At 42.3% G+C, this 23071-nt stretch overlaps 1 protein-coding gene across 13 annotated transcripts in view; it reads left to right on the top strand.

Moving 5' to 3' along the window:
• Nucleotides 1–23071, top strand: part of FOXP1 (forkhead box P1) — a 387112-nt gene that overhangs the window by 57782 nt on the left and 306259 nt on the right. Inside the window, exon 1 of one of the 13 annotated variants that reach the window (XM_080382601.1) lies at nucleotides 17480–18158. The exons of the other annotated variants lie outside the window; for them this stretch is intronic. The gene's annotated coding sequence lies outside the window, so the exon portion shown is untranslated. Of the gene's footprint in view, nucleotides 1–17479; nucleotides 18159–23071 lie in introns of those variants that run through there. 13 annotated transcript variants of the gene reach the window in all.

Here is a 23071-nt window from a genome sequence, read left to right as displayed (position 1 = left end):
AAAAGGCTAGGGCAAGTTAAGCTTAATTACTTCTTTTGAGATGTTTCCTATTTAGAAAAGTTACTTGTTGAAGTCTTATCACCCAAAATATGAAATATTGGTGCTATTTCTGCAGGGATCATTAGTTTAATATTGTGAATAAATTGCAAAACTGCTCATTTGTATGAAAGGATGGGATTTATGAAGTTACAGTGCATTTGTACACACGCACACACTAACACACAACACTTGTTGATGATTCAGAGAAGGAGTAGAGTAATTCAGCTCTTGGACTGCCTCACGTGTGATTGGCTTCCTTTCTGGGGGACTTATTTTAGGGAAAAATCAATGTCAACTGAAAAACATTCCATTCTGAAAAGACAAAAATTCCCCTACTTGTGAAAATGTGTCTTGGCAGCTGATTTAACTTATGATACAAGATTTAACACTTTTCACTAAACATGAATATTTACCATGGCAACAGCTACGTTACGGGCCACATGTTGGAGACTTGCATGTTGTTGCAGAAACTTGTAGCTCGCCGCATTTAGCCGAGTCCTTGTTTCCACCGGCAGAAGGAGCCCACTCCTGCAGCTGTTTTGGGCACAGACCTCCTGGCAGGGTCAGTGGGCGTCCTGCGTGCCCCCAGCAAGGGGCAGCTAATTCCTCCATCAGGCGTTTGCTGGTGATTGGCACCACGGTGCTGCATATAGACAAAACACCTGATGACAGAATAACCTGATAAAAAGCATGTGTTTGCCTCCGATTTGCCTTTCCAGCAGCGGGGTGGGGAGAACTTTCTAAAAGTATCACTTCTCCAGACTCTTTTTCTCCCACTGCGTCCCTTCCCATCTTCCTCCCGCAAGGCATAGGCAGGTCAAACCCAGTTTGCCATGCACAGTAATGGGTCTGCTGTGTCCTCTGGCCAGTTTGCCCTCCGCCGTGCCCCCCTACTTACTGTCTCAACTCCTTGTCACCTTTCATTTGCAGTGTAGTGGCTTTTCAGGCGACGTTAATTGAATCACACTCATCATGGACTTAATAAAAGCGTGACGGCCCGGACGGAGCCCTGGCAGATGGCAGCCCCAGTAGACAGGCAGGCCATGTGGCTGGGGCTGGGACAGTGCACTGGAGGTGATGGGCTGGCTCTTCTGCAGCGGCAGAAAGTTTGTGGCTTCGGAGTTATGAGAAGAGTAAGCCAATATGAGCAAAGTAAAAGATGGCTTCAGGTGGTTTAGATTGCAGTTAAGTGGGGTTTTTTCCCCTGAAACAGAGCTAGATAATCCTTTCGTAAAACTATAAATCCTAGCTACGAAGGGCTAGGTGTGAAACAATAAGAGGATTTAACTTCATAAGTGATCACAAACATCTGCAGGTACCTTGAGTAGGAGCAGTTTTATTTAAAGCTACAAGTTAAGAAGAATATAAATTTTCTCACTTTAGGACAAAGCTTAACAAAAGGTTAGGCAGAAACCCCTTTTTCCAGAGGTGAAAACCATCAATTCACATGTTTCTTGTACCTTTCTCGGAAGTGTTTGGGCTTGGCCATCGTTAAGGAAGAGGCCTTGGTCTGGAGGGGCTCAGATCTTTCCTCTGGGCACTGATAGGACCTTTGCCCTTTTTCTTTCATTTAAAATACCCTGATTTAAAGGAAACAAGCTATGCAAAGCAGAAGCTACGTATGCAATCAGGAGCGTAGCCTGTGCCAGGCAGAGTCCTGGTGCAGCGGTGGTCGGGCTGGGGATACTCGTCCCTCTCCACCAGTGTTTGGTGGCAGTGGCATGACAGAGGCTGTCCTCTGCCTGGCTGGTGTTGCTGGTGCAATGGTCCCCTGGCGCAGCTGCTGCTTGTGGCTGTAAGGCTGGTTTAAATCTTGGCCTTTACTTGGTGTGAATTTGCCAAGCTGCGCTGATCCAGAACTTAAATAATTTGCTTCTGGTTTTAGCATTGTTTCTTTTAAAGGTGTTATATTTGTTTCCATTTTGCATTGAATTAAAATTAAATAGTTCTGCTTTGTAGATTTAATAGTATACAAATACATTTATTTTTAAACCCTTTTAGCCTATGTATATGTGACTAAGAAAAAAGCAAAACAGAGTAGGGGCCTCCGATTTTTGTTTTACTTGAACTGAATACCCTCTTGGGATTTCAGTTATAAGTGAATGTTACACTTGTTTGTTACTAAGGTGACTACAGTGTCAAGGTTATGTGGATGTTGTAGTATTATAAATGCAAAGATAATGCAAAAAAGAAAAATAGTTGTGTTGGCTAAAATCATCCTATTCCTATAGCATAAAGTTGCACACTGTCCTACATTTCAATTCTCGTTCTATTAAATTACCTGTTTAATAATTTGAATCTAGTGTTATTTTTATATTATATTGCAAATGTGTGACTGGGAGGTTATTTTTAAGATATATTTATTAAGGGAATGAATACAATAAGACAAGTCATTGCAGCCCACATACAGTTCCCAGTTCCTTGACTTCTCATTTTATGATGTTTCAATTGCATATGATTACCAAATGTAAGTTTTAACTTTTATGGGGGTTCATTAGAGATGCAGCTGTGTAGAGAGAAATTCAATAGAATTTGATCTTTTTTTTTTTTTTTTTTTTGGTAAGCTCTAAAAGTGTAGTGAGGCGGAGTAACTTGATGGAGCATAATTTCAAGCTTCCTACTTTGAGCTTGGATGCACAGTTGTGGGGTTTTCAAGGGCTTAGCTGGGCTGCAGTGGAAATACGCTGATGATGGGGAGAAGGTCACTAGGAAGTGGTCTCTGTTTTGGGTGCAGGAGACTGGAGCATCTCAAATCAAAGGCATTTGCCTTTTTTTTCCTGGGTAGGATGCAGAGAAGTAGTGGCGTCCTTGGTCTGGGCCAGGACTAGCATGAAATGCTTTTTGCTCCTGTGTGAGTCGACGTTCTGGTGGAGAATTACAGGTTCAGTGAATCTGTGGTGTTCTCTTCTAATAGAGAATCCATATAAAATGAACTCCCCAAAAGCCAATATTGAAAGCAATCTTAGTGAGCAAGTGCTGAGAAAACAAATTTTGGGGCACATTTAAAGGAATAGATGTAGTAAATGAGTAAATCTACCCTGTGGTTAAATGCTGCGGTGCTTTGTGTGAATACTAAAAAGGAGCATATCCCATCAAGTGTAGCTTAGTTGCATAATTTATTAGCGTAATATGTTTGTTTTTAACGTACAGGAATGTAAACATCTATAACTGAATGATCATGCCATTTAGTAGGAGGAACCTCATATTCGAGGCTAATTGTGCCATTTGCTGTTTGGAGAAAACTTGTTGGGTGATATAGACCATTTCTTTCCAAACATCAACTTCTCATAAGGTTTCAAACCAAGATCCAAAGCAAAGATGTCCTTCTCCAGATGTAAGAAGGGGAAACATTTTTGTCCTCAAGTTTTACTCAGAAATTTGCAGCCTTTGATGTGCTGGTGCATTGCTCTGCAGCCCTTCCTGCTATCCCAGCTGGCTCAGTCTAGGGCATGCATCTCATCTCCACTTTGGTATCAGGAGTCTCCAATAGCTCCAGCAGCATGTGGATATCATCATAGGAGCATCTTTTTCTCTTTGTTTTGCTTTGTTATGGGAAGAGGGCAGAATGAGTTGTAACTCCTGGGGTGTGATTTTGCCAGGATGAAACCTGTTGAATGACAAGGGAAGTAGAAGTGGGTGGGGGAGATTGTATTTCTGCTTTTGGCTTGAATTGGAAGCTTTTTGTTTGGGCTGAGATCTTTGAACCTGTGGGCGAGCAGCTCTGCGAGAGCAGGTGTGTGGAGCCCTCCTAGGAGATGGCTTTGCCTACATGGTGGCTGCAGTGGTGCTCTGTGCCTGCCCTGCCCATTGCCACCCGCATCCGGCAAGATGTTTGGTGTGTGTGTGTGAGACAGAGTCATGGGTGACTTGAATGCAAGTCTTAAAAATCTCTTCCTCAGTGATTAAAGCAACTGCTGTGCCTGGCATCCTTGCTTGCTTTAAGTATTTGCTGATGGCTTCTCTGAGTAGGGACAAGCTTTGTGGGGTGGAAAAGCTGGATTTGCCTTGCCTCAGCTTATTGGGAGTTTGGTCCTTGCCTGTGAGGAGTGGAGAGGAGGGAAAGGTACTGCTGCGCGGGCGGGTTAGTTTCATTCTTCCCATAGAACACCATCCCCAGAAAAATGGTATTCCTGGGCTGTGCCACCTCCCACAACAAGGAAAAACAGATGAGAAGCAATGAAGCACACAATTACATAATGAAAAACAATAAAATGCATCTTCTAATATGTACTACTAGTGACCATGTGACTTTATTGTAAAAACGAAATGTGATTACATTTCTGGGTATTGTGCTGTGTGATAAACTCCAGGGAAAAAGTGAAGAACAACTTAGAGAAGACTTCTTGTTTAATATAAACCTTAGACTCTGAAGTGACACATAGCAGGGAATAAATGTCCATCATCTATCAAATGAGGTTTGAACGGTTTAGGTCACACTAGACAAACACTTCTCACCCCAAAACCTTCTTTTCATCTTCATTCATCAACAACACCTTAAGCTTGTGCCCCTCTTTTTTCTTTTCCACTCTCTCAAAAAATAATAATCTGCCTGATGCCTACAAATCACTTCTGGCTGGCATTGGTTAGGCGAGTTATGAGCTATGGCTGCTGCTGCTCCCATCGGTGCTGCCTCTTGTGCAGGGAGAAAAGGAGGTTTGAAGTTTTGTGAAGAGGCTGAGGAGGGAGAAGTGCTGCAGCAATAGTGGTTGTAGAGATGGGAGGCAGTGAGCAGAGAGAGGTAAGAGGAAGAACTGGCATCAAGCATTCCTGTATGGCACATCCCTTCATTGAGCTGCTATGTGCAGTTTGTGTAGTTTGTAGCTCATTTCTTGCAGAGGTTTGGGATGTTGAGCTGTGCAAAGCAGTGCAGACCAAACCCAGCAGCCAGGAATGAACACATCCTCTGAGGATGTTTTTGCTGTATATGTAAATCCCAACAGCCACGACTGGAGCTTTAAAATGGAAAGGCAAACCTCCATGGCCAGGCTGGATAGGTTTGTTCTCTTCTGCAGATCCCTCGAGGTGACCCTGATTGCCCTGGTGGGTGCTCAGACCCAGAAGCTCATCTTTAATTTACTTTCTTAGTCTGCAGGCTAACAAACATCATTGTGCTTTGTAATTTCTTCCTGCCACCTCCTCTGAGGCCCTTGGCTGTGCCATGCACGAGCTGTTCAATCCCCATTTCCTGGTAGGAAACTACCCCTCTTATACTAATCCTTGTCCAAAAGCTCTTAATTTTTATTCTTATCCTTTTCCAGTTTATGGGACTCTTCTTGGATTAACTTCCCTGTGGTACAGGTTTTCCCTTTGCATTGCTTGCTTGTTGCTTCTTCACCAGTTCTTTTTTGTTTCAAAGATACTTTTCTGGCTCCATCCCCAGCTGCCTGGAAGTGATTTGTTCAGCAGCGTGGTCTCCTGGATTTCCCTTGTTTTCTGCCTTCCTTCCTTCTTTCTGTCATCCTGGGAAAAAGTCTGGCAGACACGGCTTCTTCTCAGCCACCAGTTGATGTTAATTTGTGTGACTGCAACGGGCATGCATAGCAGCAAAGATCTGTTTGAAGGTAGAATTTTGTGTGATTGGAAATTTCTGTAAAACTGGGAAGGAGAACTTGTTGGGAGGGCACAGGCGTGCTAGGGGAGAGAAGTCAGCATTTTAATTGCAATATAAAAGTTGACTTTTTTTCTCCACCTCCATCTTAAACACTGCTTTGTCTTGTTCTAATATGGAGTTCGGAGGATGCCACCATCCATGGCAATGTGGCCGAGCACAGGGGGTCTGTCAACCACCCAGCTCCAGCCCATCGCTGGCATTTTGGAAGGGCTACCCTGTGCTCAGTACTGCCTCAAGGTATTTTCAAGGGAGCTTTGAGTATCATTACTCTTTGAAATTTGGCATAGCGATGTAAAATTGTAAGGGTATGGCTGGCAGCAGGTGGGGTCCCTGTGCCTTGCAGCGAGCTGCAGCTGGGCAGGGGGGGACTGGCAAATCTGCAGCCTCATTAACGAGGGAAGGAGGATTCACCCATTTGTGGGAGCTGGTCACAGATCGTGGAGTATCACGAGGTAAGCCAATTTCCTACACCAATACCTTCTTCCTTTTCACTTCTCTCCTTCACTGTTTGAAAACCATATATCACTTACTTGAAATGTATTTAAGAAGAGTATTTTCCTCTGCATTCCCACTTAACGCTTTGTAGCGAGTACAGTTGAGATCGTTCATGTGCTAAAGCAAGAGAAATATTCTTCTTTGATACTGTGTCTTCATTTTCGGCAGTTTCCTCTTTTACTCAGTTCTTAGATGATAAATTCTGAGTCCTTAGATGCTGCTTATTCTGCCACAAAAAGGAAATGCAAAACAGGGTATTTTAATATTAATAATAAACGTTTACATAATTAGCTCGATTACTTTGTTCACTTTGACATTTCGTCATTGTGGACCTGTCGTTTTCTCTCTTTTAAAGTATGCTAGTAGTGCTGGGAAGTGCAGGGATGGTGCTGCAATCTTGGTTGTGCCGATCATCTCCCCATGAGGACGAGGGCTTCTCCCCACCTTGCAGAACCTGCAGGCTGAGGCAGACTTATCAGTGTGTGCCATTGCTCTGTACTCTTAGGGACACTTACTCTAACCTTGTTAAAATATAAGTCTTCAAGAAGTGTAAGCCTGAAAGTACGTATTTTGCATCTAAAATGAAGAACATGCTTTTTCCATGTGACTGTTAAAGGTCTGCACAAGATTAGATCATTCACTGGTCTAGAAATTCTCCTTTTTGAATCAACACTATGTTGTAAGGGCGGGTTATTCATCTGACCTGTAATTGCTGTTTGACATAATTATTTTACAGATTTTGGGTCTGTGTAGTTAGGAAAAAAGTTGTTCTGTAAAGAAGGGAGTTTGACCAAAAAGAGAAAGAGTGTGTGGAGGTTCTGATGATACTGGGCAAAAACCTAAGAGGGTTTTGTTGTTGGTTTTTCTCAAAAGAAGCAAGGATAACTGTGTTAAGCAGCAGGGTGCCACTGCATGATGGAGAAGCTGAAGGAATGGCTCGTTTTCCTGTTATGTCACTGCTTTGGCTTTCTCATTCTTGTTCCTCTGTTTCTTCAGAAGGGCCCTGCAGCCTGCAGATAACAGAAATTAAATTAGTATTGATATAACATTAGACACTTCTATTAATATTGACAGTCTGTCGATACTGTTGTGCTACTTTTGTAATATGGGATGTTAACGGATAATACTTTAAATAAAAACACACTAATCTTATAATCACTGAACATGTAGTGAGGTCTCGACTCGGCTCACTCCTCCTCCGAGCTCCCCCATACTTGCGCGTCCGCCGTGCCTGCCTGCCTGCCTGCAGCTCCTCTGGAAAGCCTGTGAGGGTTAGGCACGCCGCTCCCTTCATGCTTGAGCTGGTGGATGGGGGGGTGCGGTGGGGCAGAGATGATGGCTGTAGGTGGCAAGGCAGGAGTAGTGATGGGAATCTCCTCATGGCTGTGATGGTGGTGGGGCTGGACAGGTGCATCCATGGCACCGAGCTCTGGGAAGCCCTTTGGGGCTGTGGGTGGATGCAGACCTGACTACAGGGTCAGTTCCAAAATGTTGGAGTTTTGGTCCTGTGGTTGCTTATGGCATTTGCTGGAGTGCTGCCAGCCCTCACTGCACGTGCCCACAAAGTCTGGTGGAGGAAGCAGTGCAAGGATGACTTGGAAGTTCTGATGCAAGGCAGCAAGCTACCAAATCCCTGATGGACTGTGCTGGCTGCGCGTGCATGGGGTGACAATACGCAAGGTCAAAGCGGTGCCCTTAATCTGTGGTGCTTGTCTCGATACTTAGCACATGTTAGCAGCTCTGCATTTCTTATGAACTTTTTTCCTTTTAAGACTATCATGAAAATCGCCATGTTCATTAGAGCTAAAGTTATTTGTTAAATGGTGTAAAAAATATGCATTAAACAATAATGATTACTTTGGTAAACACAGATGTCTTTGTATTATGCAGTGGGTTTTGTACGCAAATTTGTACATGTCTGTGGAACAGAATTTGCCATCTACCTTGAAAAATGGGAAACACAATACATGTTAATTGCTTCTCCCTTAGCCCCCCGCTCCACCTGCTGTGCTGCTGCAATCTGTTGATGCAGTGCTGAAATCTGCGGTGCATGAGGACGGGCTCGGCAGCGAGCAGGTTGGCACTTGCAGATGTGTGCCCATTGTAGGAGGTAGCAGGCAACAGTCTTAACTTCTGCCTCTTTGTTTTCTAACTAGGAGGATATTTTTAAAAGGGGGAGGGAAAAACCTTTATCTTGCTGAAAACCATCTAGTGATGATCAGTTATTCACCATATTATTAATGCTTATTTGGACATTGCTTGGACTGCTGGATTAAACAGCTTTCCCGTTATGTATTGAATAAAGTGAAATATATGTCACAACAGCAATGCTATGATGCTGACAACCGTCCTTGGCTGTGCATCTCATTAGAAAGATATACATTTTTCTTTGTTGTGTATCTGTGAATGACAGAAGTTGACAAACATCTTTTAAGAATTTGCTGTTGGGAGAAAGTTACATTTATGGCACAGAAACCAAGAAGAAACTACTTGTTATGAAGGTAAATAATTATTTCCTACATGTGTGTTTTCTAAATCGCCCTCGTCTGCTGTAGTAATTACTTTTTACTTTATTATTGCTTATACATTGAAGGAGATCCTCTTCTGGATCACTTACTCTTAGAAAGAAATCCTGGAGTGTTCGAAGTTCAGTTTCTGTTGAAACTTGCACTTAAAACAGGATTAAAATCCTTGTATTTCACAGTTTTAAAGACTGAACTGATTCTCTGAATGTACCACATTAACTCCCAGGGGACAGTTGAATTTTTCCATGTTTTTTTAGGGGAGGGGCAAAGATTTACTGGTTTTAACTCAGGAAAGATACTTGGAAGGAGTACTGCTAGGTGGGGGCTTGGCTTGCTGTCAGCCGAACAGTGATGCTGTAGTTTAAAATACCCATTTTCCAGATGCACGATATGTTTGCATAATTTATACTAGTCTGCATTTCTGCAGATTGCTGGTATTGGCCCGATTTTGTGCTTGCCTTAATTCAGAGCAGGAGCAATGACCCTGCTTGCAGTAAAAGTGTGTTGTGCATAGGGATCTTTGGACCATTATTGGGAGAACAGAGGAGCAATAAGAAGTCAGGATTCTTTTTTTTAAAGGGTATTCTCCAAAGTTAAGAATGAAGGTGTTCACCATCCTGGCTAAAATAGCTTCTGCCTATTCATAATGAATCAGAACAGAAGACGTTGTATATTCAGCTATATTTGCATGACTCCCTGGATTTCATAGGTGTTGTGTGGGTGCCAAGTCAGTGCCATGTTGACCCACAAGAAACATGAGAACACGGTTGAGAAACCAGTGGGAAAAGGCAAGCGTGGACTTGTGGGAGGGAGAATAAGAGGGGAGAAAGCAGGCTGGAATCCTCGTTTTTCTACTGTTCATCCACCTCCACCATGTGATGGAGTGGTGGTCGGACAGCCCTCCCCTGCAAACATCTGTATCTGGTGCAAGGAAACTTCGCTGGGGTTGGTCGGTGATGCGTGGTTTAAGGTTTTCTTTTCTTTTTTTCCATCTAGACCCATGCACCTTTCAGCATTCTGAAACAGAACACAATCTCTGCAAGAAATCATCATTTGGGGAGAAGTCTGTATTCAAGGAGTTCTCAGCTTACGCTTACCCTTGTGTCTGAAATTGTTTTACTTCTGTTACAAGTAACACCTAAAATTGCCACTTAACCTTGCAGGCACTTTGTTAAGTTGGTATTTTTGATTGCAGCAGCTGGGGTGGAGTTTCCTTTGGGAATTCAAGGAGTAGGAAGTGTTGTTTGTAGTTTTTTTGTTGGGTTTTTTTGCTGACTGGTGCTAATGTGTAGGTGGGGATGTGCTGCTGTTTTTGTAATACTTTTATTGTTTATGGAATTGTTAGTTAATTGATGGTAACAATGCCTGGAGCCTGGGAGAGGTATTCTTTTATGTTTGCTCAGATCAGAACAAGTAAATAATTTTGTAACTTAAAAAGAGATTCAAGATTATTCTCCTTAGTTTATTTACCTTGCACGTTTGCATCTACTGTTTCCATACCTTGCTATCAGGTTTCCCTAATTAGTGTTATTTCTAACAGAACAACAGATGAGAATAATAATTTTTTTTTTTTTTAGGGTTTAGTAGGATGTAGCTGGAGACCCCTAGATGGACCTGGGAGTTCAGGAGCAGGTGCTGCACCTGAACTTGCTCCCATCTAGTTGGTATGGATGTGGTAAGGTCTCAAATTGACAGTGTCCCTTTTTCACTTGCAATAACTTTCATGTGAAATCTAGAAGGCAGTCTTTGAACTTCTGTTAATTGCTTCATGGTTCACTCAGACTAAAACCTACTTGGTAACTTTGTCTTCCACATTTATCCAATGAAATAAAATTCAAACCAGCCCACAAACTAGAGAATGTTTTTTATTTATATGCGGTGTAGTTCCATCTGGTCCATGTTAAGGACCCCAAAAATATATGTGATTAGCTTTATAGTTCACTGCTAAAGGTAGCAAAGCTGGCTTTTAACATTTTTCAAATTTTCAGCTAGCATCTCAAAACATTTGTTGGCATTTCCTGACTATGATTACTAACCAAAGATTTTCCTGGTTGTCTTTGCACTTTTTAAAGTATGTTGCATAGTTTTCCTGCTTAAAATATCGCTGAAGCCTCTGCTCTTCCCTTTATAACTCTTATGCAAACTATCCATCTCTGTCAAGACTGGTCAGTCTCAAATCCTGAAGTTCAGGATTATCAGTAGTAAAATCTATGGCTATTGCTGACACTGAGGTCATGCTCAATAAAATGAAATGCACACATTAGAGGTAATAAGAAGGTGAACTGTGCTGCTTCACAACAATTAACATGGGATTTAACATATTTGGCAAAAGCCAGCTCAGAAATGCCCACTGAGTGCACAAGGTAACCTGAACATCATCAACTTACCCCAGTTTAAATTTCAGAGGTTTGCTAATCAAAGTCCTGTATTCCCACTAAATGAGTGCTTGGGATCTTGGAGAGAGAGAAGAAAAAAGTCTTTTTCTACTGCATTTAAATAAGGTTATCTTCTTCTGCAGCTCTTCTGCCACAAATGCATGTTTGTATCTGGAGCTGCTGCGCAATGGAAAACACCCTGGTGTTCCTGGGAGGTTTTTGTGTAGCCTCAGCCCACCACAGTCCCCCCAAAAGGTCAGGAGCCCCAGATTCTTACTTGCAGGGTTTTTTTTGCCTCTGCCATATTTAGTCTTGGAATATTCAGAGCTGAAGTGGAGAACTGCTGCTGGTTTGGCCACAGCTTGTCCCAAATGGCATTGTGGCACAAGGCTCTGTGGCTGCCCATTTCTGAAATACATGATTATTAACAATTTTAGCAGCTGCAGGTTTTTCTTTCGGTGCTGGTTTTCCTTTGCCTGCTCATTCGGCAAACCCATCCTGTCAGGTGGCACTAAAGGCCTAGAAAGCCACCTTGTTTTCTGCAGAGACACAGGTTATTACCTTAATCCTTTACTTGTTTGCCGCACCTTAATGCTGCTGATTGAGAGAAAATGTAAGCATGAAGTGTGGACTTCACTCTCCATCCCCTCGCATTAGCCGATAATGCTCCTAGCATCTACCACACAGCATCCAGCTTGTTTAACAGCCTGGGAGAGTATTTTCCATGTGCAGTTACCCCTGCGTATAGTAGGAATTTGGGGAATTTTTCCTAGAAGTGCAGTATTAGACCTTGAGGAGGTTGCCTCTTAACCTCAAGTATGTCCAGAAGTGCATAGCAAGAAGTGCCAAGGATTTTCAGGAGTTGAGCTGAAGGTGTTGTTTGAAGTTATCCATATTTTATTTTCTTATACGCTTTCTTGGGACTTAATTTATATAATGCTGTGATGGGCATGTATAAACATTGTGATCACGTTACAGTATGAGTGAAATAGACTCGTTTTCTTCTTCTTTTCTCATAATAGAAATGTAAGAAATTCAGTTGTTTGCCCCATAAAATGCACACTTGTGTTACGGATTAGTCTCGTTTTAATGAGGCTGTTACTTATACAGTAGTACATTAGCAGAGTGTCCTTTGATTTTTATGTAGCGAATGTTTACGCACCAGTTCAGAGAGGCCTGTTATTCCCCCTCAGTTCTTAAGATGGGGTATTTGGGTCGAAAGGCTGTCACTGCGGGATTGGGACGCTGCTGGGTTACACACAGGTGCCAGTTGGGGAGCGGGTGCCTGCTCAGCCATCAGGGACCCAGGCAGTTGCATCCGAGCTGCTCCACAGCAGCAAGGTGGGGGCTCTCCCCAAGGGGCTGGGCGCAGGGGCCGAATCCTGCACAGACCCAGGCTGTAAAGGCATTTATAAGTTGCTGGCGCCCTTTTAATTGCACCTTCTCTGAAAGAAACCTGGTGGCAGCGGTGAAGCGAAGCAGAAAGCCTGGCAGCGGGATGAAGACATCCTCTGTCCGTCTCTGCCTCTGAAGCTGAACTGAAGCCTTCCTGCGCTGCTTAAAATTGTGATTTTGGATAAAAGGCTGTGTAATAACTTGAGAAATGTGTGAGAAGATCTCGTGTTAATACTGTATAAACCTTCTTTAACTTCAGGAAGCTTAAAATCAAATTTGGCAGAGCTTACAAGGGCAGTGAATGTGGAGCCACTTGACTCCAGTAACCGAGAGAATCGGTTGACAAACCTGCAGTATTTTGATTTTTTTTTTTTTTACAATGCTATCTGAATTCTTGAAAGTATTTACTTCCTTGTGAACATGTGTAAAAATATATACATTTGGCTTCACCTGTATGCTAAAAATTTCAGTCTCATGTTCTGTGCAAATTTTTTCCTATCTCTTTGGGGAAACCAAATGAGGAGAGTATTACAGTGCAATTTAGGTTCTCTGGGTTTCAGGTTTTTTAAAAAAAGAGGTAACTAAGATAGGTTAATTGTGGAACTAGGAGGCTCCACTGACTCATCTTCTGAATAAAGAAATTCAGATGTGTTGTGACCTCAAGAAAGTGAATTTTTAAAGCAGTTGAAGTTAGAAATCTGGGATAAATTTGGATATTTGAAAGTCATGGTAACAACCATTTGTAAGAGTGTATCATGCTCTATAGTAAGATTGCATAAGGGCACAGGATGGAGCATCTGATTTTTGAATTTTTTTTTCCCTTTTAGCATTCTGTTTGTGACAATTACATGACTCTCTATTAACTGTGTGTAGAAGAAAGCAGTGTTATGAAATGAGGAGAGATTTCCTTCATCTGTTACTCTGTAGGTAATTTTTGTGCTTTTTCCAGTATTTAAGTACCTCTTAACTGCTTGCTGTCCATCTGTATACCATTCATAGTACTGTAAACTAGTATATGTAGCATGACCTTGTAACTTGCTTTGTTTGTGCATCTGCCAGTACAATATGTTGTCTTTCCTTAAAATGCAAATATGCTCCACACAGTACAGAGCTCCTTAGTCAATAAATAAATGGAGGTAAAAAACTGTACCTAATACCCATTTAATTTAAATTCATTTTATAAACATAAAGACGCCTTTTAAGAGAAGCTTTAATTCAGACTAGCACCTTGATTTGTGGTTGCCATGGAGAATCAAATCTGTCATTTGACAAGAAAAGTCACCCATTTATGACAGCACTTTATCTTGTCTCTCCAGGGGAAGAAAATGTCAAAAGTGAGAGCAGAAAAAAAATAAAGCCTTGAAACACCAGAATTTCTTGATTTCATTTTTATTATTCAGCTATCATATCCTTTCTGATAATAGCAAGTTGGTGAAAATAAATAATGTTCCTACAGTAAAATCAAATATTTCCTATTGGAATGGACAGGGCTCTTTGTGATTGTCAGTGCTGTGAAGTCTGGCAAGAAATAGTGTTATTAGATAAACCCACAGTGCCCAAATCCCATTTTCTTTTCATTACAATGTCAAAATAATTATACTTGTGTAATTTGGGTAAGAAATTGTGGAATAAGTAAAATGGTCCATTGGAAGAGATTGCTTGAAGCTTGTGTTCATTATAGGGTGGGGTTTTTACATGCTGAAGAAAAAAAAAAGATAAAAAAAATCGTATAATTTCATTTGAATAAAAATGTCTGGTTACTCTTTCATGTTCTTTACAACCAGAGGAGACGACAGGTGCTGTGTTCTGTTGGGGTTTTTACATTGATGCATCTTTTGTAAAAGAGAGTTAAAAGAGGCAGGAGTTTTAACACTTCTTGATTCTGGGGTGAAAACCTCTGAAGAGTTTCAAAGACATTAGGTAAAATTGATTTATTATCTAAATTTTTTTGGAAGTGTTTTTTATTTTGTAGGATTAAGAAATTATTTAAGAATTGGGTGTTTTCAGGAATATAATTAGCTATCGCAAGTGTTTACGCCTGTACATTTAATCCATATAGACACTAAGTTGCCCCCAGGGGAGAAACACTTACTGTAGCATTGCATTACTTTTTACATAAATCTAAAAAGTGCCATTGAAATAACGAGACTAAAATAATCCACTCTGCGGCTCTTTCTTGAGACGGCGTTTGTGCCTTTCACAGTATTGCGGGGTTTGATGTGGTTCAGGAGTAATCTTGTATCAATGAGATAGCATTATAATAGAAAGTCCTTTAGAGGTTTAGTGTAAATATTGGGCTGGTAGGGGAGCTGCTTGCTGGAGCGGTTGTGCCTGCAAGCGATTACAAAAAGAGAGAGAAAGGAAAGGGTCGGAGGCTCTTTTTTTTTTTTTCCTTGAAATTGGCTGGCAGTGCTGGATCCATAGCCAAAGCTAGTTGGGATCTGCTGTGAGAAAACAGGCAGCACAATAGTTGCCTATTCCTGCCTTCATGCAGAGTCTGAAGCCAAATCCTGCTCTCAAACACTTATCTGTAACTCTGCTTGCCTTCACCAGGCACTGGCGTGCCTGTCCGGTGGAAGTAAGTGATGTGTTGTGTCCTGGGGTTCTTTAAAAATGTATGTTGTTGCAAATGACACCTTAGTGGGGAAACAGTTGCAATTTAGATTTTTTTTTTTTTTTTTTTTAATTTTGATTTTTAACATGTATTAACATCATGTCGTAGAAAGTGTGTTAGCATGGGCTACCAGAATGTGTAACTTGGGGTTTTTTTTGTGAGACCATCTGGAATAAAAGAGGGTGAATTAAAGATGCTCTCTGGGGTTATGGAATCTTAAAGATATTAAAGGGTCTGATTTCCATAATGCCTGCCTCTCCTTTTGCCCAACTGTTGATATAATCTGCTTTAAAATCGATTTGCTGTCATCATGTAATCAAAGCCTTAATTGCATCATCATTGACTTCAGCATTTTTTGCTGATAAATTTGCGTGACTGACGGTGAAAATGTTGTGAAAAAAGAAACAAGAGTTTGAAATAATTCTGGTGTGTGTGCTGTCTCTTGCATATGGACAAAAAAATTTTGCAGGTAATCCAAGAGTCCCTGGATTTCAATGAGAGATTTGAAAGTGTTCTCCTGTGTACAAAACCTTGAGGCTTGATACCACAAACTGTTTAACTTGTTGAAGTCGAGAATATTCGAAGGAGTAATAGGAGATTGGTATTTAGCATGGCCTTGTTAAAACTGTCTTTTTAAGTCTTTAGTCCACTTCAGATTGTAACTTTCTACAAGTTGTTCTTAATAATAAAAGGGATGGGTGGGGGTAAAGCTGCTTGGTTGCTGTGAGGTTGTTCCCTGAATCACTGAATTAGCTCCCATAAGCTCTTTTGGAGGGAAGACCGAATAGAGTTTAAATAATGTTATAAAACAAAATTTGTGAGTAACTTTTCTCTCTGGTTTCCGACGGATGCCATCTGAAATGGCTGATATCCTGTCCTGAAAATCACAGATGGAAACTTCATCTCAGCACAGTGCTACGGCAATAATGAAATGAAAGTAGCAGTCTCATTTACATTTCAGAAATAGTTCGCTGTAGTTTCCTGTTCAATCTACCAGATTTTCTTGTGTACCTGATGTTGGTTGTTACCCACATTTAAAGGACAGTGCTTTAGGTTTGACCCTTGGGGAATTGTGAGTATGTAGGTGATGCTCTTCTGTTACCGAGGGATGCTGCTTGCTGCAGCGGTCCCGGTACAGCAATAACTGAAGCAGCAGCGACTGTTTGATGCTGTTTCAACAAAGGTTAACTCCTTCCTTTTGGCTTTCACAGTTCTGTGTAGTCAGAACAACTGCAGTGCAAGCTTTTCTCAACTGATTTTTTGCTGATTTGTTTAAGTTGCATTTTTGTTTTAATAACCTGTTTCAGAAACATACTCAAGACTGAAACTCTGTGATATAAAATGGCAACATTCACATGTTGTTTCTGTAAGGGGGAAGTCAAAGTAAACACATACTTTGTAAAAGTGAATCACATGTTTTGTAAAAGAGAATATATACCAGGTGCTAATAAGACTGTGTGTTGACTGTAAATGCCTTTTATGGGATGCTTTGAAAGAGAAGAAAGTGCAAATTACTGGGGAGGATGGAGAATGCCATAGATCAGGGTAAAAATGCGACGCTTGGCACTGTCTGTGTACTAGTGCAGCCCTTTCCTAAGCACAACAAATACTGTGTAAGTATTTAGTAAAACTGAGATATACTGCTTCTTTTGAACACCTGTGACTTTTTCTAAAATTTAGAGGGCATGAAGTTAAGCTCCTTGCCATGTGCTAAGTCTTCTGAGAGCACCCACTGATCTCGCCAGGTTTCTTCTGTTGCCCCAGCAAACCTGAACGGGCACATAATGGACAAGAATGACAGCACAGCTCATCGCCATATAAAGAATTCTTCTTTTTTAACGTATAAATGCATATGTATGTGCGTATGTATTTTTAACAGAGCTGAGTGTCTCGGTGCAGGCGGTGTGCTGGAGTTGTCACTAGTGAGGGGAGGCCAGGGCAGCCGTATGATGCTCTGCCCAGTGCCGAGGGCCCTGCCGAGGTGCAGTGGGGGAGGACAAGTCCCACAGTACCTCAGCATCCTCCTCGTGTGGTGTCACATAGGGTGCTGGGGCCTTGGTAGCACCCTGTATGAGCCCCTACAGTGTAAAGGGAAAAGTCTTGCTTGCAGAAAGATTTCTGGCAGGCACTGAAATTTTTGCAATGGTGATGCCACTGGCTGGCCACCTTTAGCAGCAGGTACCAGGTGGCAGTGGGTACCCCAAGAAGCAGTGGGAGCTCCTGGATTTTCTCTGAGCCACATGTTTCTTTATAGTCATTGGAGTCGTCAAGGCACTTAAAGTATTTTGAGGATGCTAGAGTGCTCCTTGTGATCTCACTGTGGGGGAACCTCAGACTTAACAGCTGTTGAAGTGATCTTCTCTTCAGAATTTGGGGTCGATGCCTCCACCCTGCCATCAGCAGCGTGGCACAGCGGCTGGTTATGCTGTTAGTGCTGGAGGTGGTGGCTTGTGGTGTACATCTCTTGCCGACCAGAGCTCTGTCATGTTGTCTTCTTGGTTGTAGTTGCTTCTTGCTGCTGTTTCAATTCCCACTTCTTAAGGATAGAGTAAAAAATTCTGAAGAAATGACATGTATCAAAAACAGGTGTATATGAAAACAACCTTCAAGATGGTATAGTCTGACACATGAGATTTGGGGAATGATAGAGTTAAGGTGGCATAGGCCACCTTAACCAAGCCTCTGAGCTGTTACACATTATGAAACTCTCTTGACATTATCATGTAGTTTTGGGGTTTTTTGTTTTTTTTTGTTTTTTTTCCTCCCAAAGAGTGTTGTATGGGCCTTGGCATGTCATCCAAACCCATGTACTCCCAGCTTGCCATGTGGTTCCCTGTTCCTCATTTCTGCATGCCCACCAAGAGACACCTGGGGCTAGTTTTGCAGAAGTGATCTGGGGTTTGCAACCACAGCTGAGGCCAGTTGGGGCTGTCTGTAGCACATGGGGTTGTCAGTCTCCATAAAAACTGTGAGTCATGGTGGGCTCAGATTGATGCCTGGACTTACTGGGTAACTCAAACCAGCAGCTATCAATAGCCTCCCTCTTGCTTTGTTTCCCACCAGTGAGATGATTGTGATGCTATCAAGCTTCTCTGCACGTGGAGGTGAGGAGACTTTCATTAACCTTAGTACTGTAATGAGGGAAGTGGAGACATGATCAAGAAGAGCTTGGTAATGTTGTATTCAGCTTTGGGTTTGGACAGTGTGCTAAGTAAGTAGTGTGTGCTACTGGGAGTACAGATTTTGTAATGGTAAGAAGAAATGCTTAATAACTGCACATTAGATGGGAGTCCCATAGAAAAAATATGATTGTGTAAGCGAAGACTTGATTGTAATACTCGTTCCAAAGGTGTAAATCAAGATTACATGTTGATGTTGCCAACTTTGTTGCCTAGTTTTTGCAACCTTAATGTTATTTTAATATAGCTTTGGATGCAGTTCTGTAAAGGATGTACAGCAATATGTTAACATGCTGTGCCATCCTACATTTAGGGCTTGTAATAAGTTTTTTTCTTTTTTTTCTTTTTTTTTAATTGTCTTTGCCAAAAAAAAAATAATAGTGGCTTCTGAGTGTTGAAGTGTGTGTTCATATTGCTGTATTTTTACTCGATTCTGTGTCCTGTATGCCCTGTCTTGTTGCAAGATCTAAAGGCTGCTGCTCTGTTCCCTTTGTATCTGGGAGAAGCAGTCACGATAGTCCATGCGCTTCACTGAGGTCCCTGCTCAGGGCAGGGTATGTAGCAGTGGTGGGAAGGGCTGGAGGAAGAATAGCAGGCACACAAGAGGTTGTAACTGCTTAAGTCTGACTCTTGCAGCTAAAATATCTAATATGTAAGTATTTGCTGGGGGTGGGGCAAGACATACCAGCATCAGTTATTTTTGCCGTGATGTTATAGGATTGTTTTTTGAGGGGGAGCCTTGTGAAGCTTTATTTTTTATTGTCTAAGGGAAACAGCAATGCTCATGCTACATGAAAAGTTTCTCATAGGGATTTTTCAGTAATTGGAATAATTGCATGCATAGAATAGTTTTTTGGCTTTTTTTTTTTTTTCTGTTGCCCTTTCTCCTATTGATGAGCGTAGTTACACTAGTCTTGTCCAAACTGAAATGAAGATGGAAGGAAGTGCAGAATTCATTTCTCCTATTTTGATGTCCAAATATACTGGTTCAAGTGGACCCACAGATGACAAAATTGATCATATTAGCAGTTTGTGTGCCTGGCTTTCAGGATGATGGGAGATCAGTGTTCTTATTACTGACATTCTTACTGGGGCTCTTCACATCTTGGAACAACGTGTTTCAACTCTCTCTGCTTAAATTTCTCCATATATAAAATTAGATAACCTTTACTGACTTTACAGGTTCTGCTACTATTATGTATGCATTCAGGTATTCCTGGAGTACGAGTGCATGGCCCTGCTTTCCTCCTTTCCCCTGTTCCAGCTGTGCCAGCTGGATGTGAGCCGTTACCGAGGACTAGGCAATTCTGAGCTTAGTTCTCTTAATTTGTTAGTGGTCCTGATTGAACAAGTAGAAGCCCTCGCTGTCAGTGTCTGGGGAAGTGTTTGCAAGGGTGGTTTGGGGGATGTTTGCTTCTGCAGAAGCTCACTGATCCCCTCGGATGGGGCAGTGTTTCCCATGGCGGTAGCTGGTGTTTCCCACGTGCCCGCGCTTCTGCCTCGGGGCCTCCTCTGGGTTTCTGATGTTCCTCTCCATGTGAGGCCAAATTTAATTATCGGGGATAAGGTCCTCCAGAGCAGACCTTTAAAAGTCCTATATAAAGATGCTGCTCTTAAGTAATTCAATATTTCAACTGCTCTGTGCTGGATTGATTGATTGATTAATGGAGGAGTTCATTTAATTAATCTAGGGCTTCACTAAGTCACATGTGTTACAGTAAATACTGTGATGGTGGTGATAAAGGGGGTGGTTGGGAGCCACGGCTCCTTGCTTGCCTCTCTCATCCCTTTGGATTTACAGCGAAGCTACAGGTGCAAAGTCACCATGAATGACTGGGTGCATGTGCTGGGGCTTGTGCTAGATGCATCTTGTTGGTTTGCTATCTATAGGCTGCTAAATTCGGATGGCAAGCAGACGTGATACTTTGTCACTTCCTACAAGTGTGCATGTGGAGCGAGACGGTTTTCCCCCCCTAGCCCCAGCACACGCCCGAGTGGTTTGCCTCAAAGTTTGGATTCTATAATGTTGATATGTCATTGCATATTGACAAGGATGATACGCACTGTTCCTGAGCAGGATCCCTCCGCTGAGTGCCTGTTTGTTTTGTTTGCAGTTTGCTGGGCGAGTTTGGCCCTTGGGTGGGGGCCCAGGGACCTCCCTGTCTTGGGGGCTGGTGGAAGCTTGCATGCGTGTGCTGTTGTACATGCAGCTCCCTGGGGAGCTGTGATCTTGGCTACAGGATACCCCAAACCCGCAGGTTTTGGCCCAAAGCCTTGTGTATCGGCTACAGAAGAGCTGTGCGTGGAGAGTGGAGCCTGGTCTGCAGGTTGGTGGAGCTTTTGTTGCTCCTTCCCTCACTGTCATCACAGGCAGTAGCCTTAACGGAGGGAGTTGTATTTTCATCTGAGGGGTTTCTGTGTTGGCTTCAACTACATTTTGGGGACAGGGCTGTCGTGGGGAGCTCTGCTGGAACTGCTCTGAGCTTTGGTGCTCCTATAACCCAGTCCACCTCCTGTGGAGAAGCGCTAGTCTTGTGCAGAAACAAGTCTTTGGTGGATTTGTGTGGAAAGGCGGGTGACTGAAATGGCTGTGATCCTGGAACCCTAAGATTTTGTAGAAAGTTTCCCAAATCTGTAATTGTACAATAAATAGACGTAAAGGAGACGTGACTGGCCCACCACAAACCCTTGGCAGGGATGGGAACTCGAAGCTGCATCTCATGGGCTGTGTCCCAGTGCCTGAGCTGAGGGCTGTGCCTCTACTGGACCAGTGACAGTTGGTGACTCTGGGATCAGTCACCACTGTTGCATTTCTAAATTTCCCTGTCCAGGCTTTATACAAGTAGATGTAGAAATAGATTAATAGACACATGTATGATGCGCACGCAATAATCCACGCTACGTTTGAATGAAGGCTATTAAAAGTCCAAGTGCTGGATAGCCTCGTGACTGAGTTTCCTTCTACATAACCAACACGTGGGCAGTTGCACAGCAGCTGGGTGCACTTTTTTCCTCTCTCATTTTTTTTTGAAAAAGAAATGAAGCCTTGATTCATGGACAAGCAGTTTAGTGCTGCTGTCATAGGTCGGCGGTTTGTTGTGTGGTTAGCTTGGTTCTCAGACCTGCGTGTTGAAAGGTAATGGGGTTCATCTCGAAGAGAGCTTTTTCTCGGCAGGATGTCTAACTATGTGTTGCCTCTGTTTTCTCACTTGCTAGTCTTACAGAAATTAGTAACGGTAGAATATTTGATGAACAGCCTTTTGATAAAAGACTGTTTTTTTTTTTTCGTTTGATTTTGGTCACTGTTGTAATACCGTGAAATGCTGATGGAAAGCCAAGTGAAAATGATCAATAAATGCTAATGTGATAGGTGATACATTAACCTGTAGGAGCGTCATATCACTCATGCTGCTTGTGGAATGTTGTACATGCCGAGAAGGATGCTACTGCCAGCTGTGGGGGGTTTGGGTGCGTTTGCCGGTACCTGGCCGGGCAGCGTGTGTGCGGGTGGACCCCTTCCCATCGGGTCCTGGCTGTTGCTGCTTCCCAGCCCTGGTCGTGGCACAGGAGGGAGCCTCTTGACGCTGTGTCTTACCTCTAGCCCCCAGCAAGCATGGGGAGTGTGGGATGGAAATCTTGCCTGGTTTTGATGCTATCTCTCCCTCCAGCCAAGCTGTACAGGAGCTAGCGCTAGTAGGAGTTTTTAAGCTATTGCATTTGGAGTCGCTGCATTGTTCATCTGATTAAATTGTATTTAATTAGCTTTGTGTTTCGTCCTTTTGTTTCAGTGTGAAGATTATGGAGGGGGGAAAGAAAAGATAAAAATTGTCTAAATGAAGCTTCATCATTTAAAACACACATAAAAACTCTGTGAGAAGCCTTTTATTCCCCGGTCCTTTATCTTCCCTCACAAGCTTTCTGAGAATGAGTAGTGCATGTTGAGGTTTATCTTTGCTTTTATGTGCAGTAGCCACATGCTTAACATCGAGCACGTTTGAGTTGCATTTCATAGGGCTTTCACAATCCCTTTATAAAGGGACTGATCTGCTAACATCACCCTCTTTAGATGTAGCAGGCAGGATGTTCCTCCATACAGTGAAGTGCTCACAGTCTCTCTTGCCAGACCAGTAAGTGAATGATTTCAAGCCTGGTGGGCAATACTTGTGTCCATGCGTAACACAGACAGACCACAGTAGTAGGCAGCTGCATGTAATTTTGAACTCCACTCATTGAACTGTAATAAAACAATATAAGCACTGCTTGGGGGAAAGATTGGATGCAGTTATCCTTACACAGGGCTTGGGCATATGAAAGCAGCGCTGGCTGACAAGAGGATTTTGAGATTTGATTTTGATTGAATTGCAGAATTGAACAGGCCAGGAATGTCAGTGGAAGGCTAAATGCCTGTAGTGCCATAAAGTTTTATTCATGTGAGGCTTTCCAATATAAAGTAGATGGATTATTGGAGAAGGTGTCAAGGGACATGAAATAGAAGTGCCCAAAACAGAAAATGTGGGTATAAGGATAAAATTACTTCTTGCTTAGTACATAATTAGTTCCAAAAAATGTTTTGGGTAGTTGTTTGTTTTATTGTTCACCCTTTTTAAAGTTAATTCATTACACAATGTAAAAGGAGTCTTCAATTTTTGCTTCAGATCTCTGTGGCAGGAATTTATATTGCTTTTAAGGATAGGTTTAAAAAAATTAATTCTGTCTTAATATCTTTTTTTAAATTAGAAAAGAAGGTGTCTCATTTAAAAAAAAAAAGGGGAGGGGGGGGGGAAGGATAGAAAGGAAAAGGAGAAAAAAAAAAGGAAAAGTCCACAGGATATGAACAC

The sequence above is a fragment of the Falco punctatus genome (assembly GCF_963210335.1).
Source record: "Falco punctatus genome assembly, chromosome: 4".
Lineage (NCBI taxonomy): Eukaryota > Metazoa > Chordata > Aves > Falconiformes > Falconidae > Falco > Falco punctatus.
Note: the sequence above shows the minus strand (reverse complement) of the source record. Positions and strands in the feature narration are given on the sequence as shown.